Source organism: Acanthisitta chloris, unplaced genomic scaffold (genome assembly GCF_000695815.1).
Source record: "Acanthisitta chloris isolate BGI_N310 unplaced genomic scaffold, ASM69581v1 scaffold31943, whole genome shotgun sequence".
Taxonomy (NCBI): Eukaryota; Metazoa; Chordata; class Aves; order Passeriformes; family Acanthisittidae; genus Acanthisitta; species Acanthisitta chloris.
The window spans coordinates 25,207-27,066 of record NW_008664781.1 but is presented as its reverse complement, the minus strand read 5'-3'; positions in this window follow the sequence as shown (position 1 = coordinate 27,066).

Below are 1,860 nucleotides of genomic sequence, written 5' to 3'. Positions count from 1 at the left end.
TGAACCGTTTGTGGAAATCATAACCGATACTACTGTTGTACCTTGGCCTTGCAAATGTTTTCTACTCCCAAGAAAACAATAAATACAAAGCTACTCCCCATAGGAACGCCAGCAAGAATCCAGGAGCTTAGGGTGAAGGCACATTGACAGATTTACCTGAAATTTATGCTCCTTAAACTTTTAGAGAAGGTGGCACCTTGGAAGTACAGTGTGTTTTTAATAAGAAATTACTTTCTTAAGTGGGTTATTGTACCTCAGTCATGTCTCTTTATACCTTCATTGTGATAAAAGTGACAGACTTGTCTCCTGTAGATCTGCAAACTACACACAGAAAATCTGGAAATCTGCTACATTTTTTCACTCTCCCCTGACTAGAATTGAACAGCAAAGCTGCCAGAGTGCATTCTGTGTTCTTATGGATACTTGTACAATTTTTGTGGTCTTATGTGGGTTTTCACCAACACTAAGAATGTTCCCACTCTTGTCATCCTCACCATATATTCAAAGGGTTGGCAAATGCCTTCATATCTGCATCACTCTAAAGGATCTCATTTGTAAGTGATCAGTAGACAGATTTCTACACAAGTAACTGAATAAAACCCTAGAGAATACTTCTGCAGTCAGCAGCTGCTGGTTATGGGGTTAATTCCATGCCTCTGTCTCTGAGCATTCCAAAGCCTGGGCTCTGGACTATTGAAAAAGGTTTTCACTTTCTTAAAGCCTCAATACACCAGACGACTTTTAAGGGAGTCCTTACCACTATGAATACCAGATGTAGCAATGATGTAACAGCAGCAAGGAATTCAACTGATGCCAACTTCAACACTGTACATCCTCAGACTCAACTTCAGCCTCAACAAAACCCCCCCCAAAAAAGTTCAAAGCAAGCTTGTAAAAAACCCTTGTATAAACAAGACCATGGTTTTCAACTTGTCATCACTGAGTCCCTGAAAGTGCACAGAACACTTCCATGGGTACTAAGATTGCTTGTTTACATGTTATTTTATCAGGCAATGGGTCAATGTATTTCAAATTTCTAAGGTTATGATTTGTATGAATTCAATCAAGTTAATTTTGTTACATTTCAATAAAAGCAGGAAAATACTCACAGGCATTGATAAAAACAACACTACTTACTTTGTGCATCAAGACAGGTGAATGTACCCCAGATCACAGCAAAAACCAGAAATCTAGAAAGAGCCATGAGCACTGCAGGAAAAATATCCCACTGAAGGCAAAACCAGATGGTTGTTTCTCATATAGAATACTTATAAAGATTAATTTAATTTGTCATATTATATATGTTAGTTTTCTTGACAAAAGCTTCCCTGAGAACTGGAATAAGCCTTTGAGGGCAATCCATAAACTATATAATGTGCTTATCATTTTCATCTTGGGAGGTCAAAGTCCTTTTGGGCAATAAAAAAAAAAAAACCAACAAGGAAATTGCCATTTATGCTGCAACACGAGAAGTGGTAACTGAATTTTTGGTCTAACACTTAAAATAGACATGAGAATAAATTAGCAAGATGTCCAATAAGAGAGAAATGTACATGTTCTCTGGGAGAGAAAACTAAATGGGGTGTCAGAAGGCAAAGGGAGCAATATTGCCCCTTTTACACTAACAATGGCAGAGTATTTTCCTATAACTCTGTATGCTGCAACACGAGAAGTGGTAACTGAATTTTTGGTCTAACACTTAAAATAGACATGAGAATAAATTAGCAAGATGTCCAATAAGAGAGAAATGTACATGTTCTCTGGGAGAGAAAACTAAATGGGGTGTCAGAAGGCAAAGGGAGCAATATTGCCCCTTTTACACTAACAATGGCAGAGTATTTTCCTATAACTCTGCAAGGA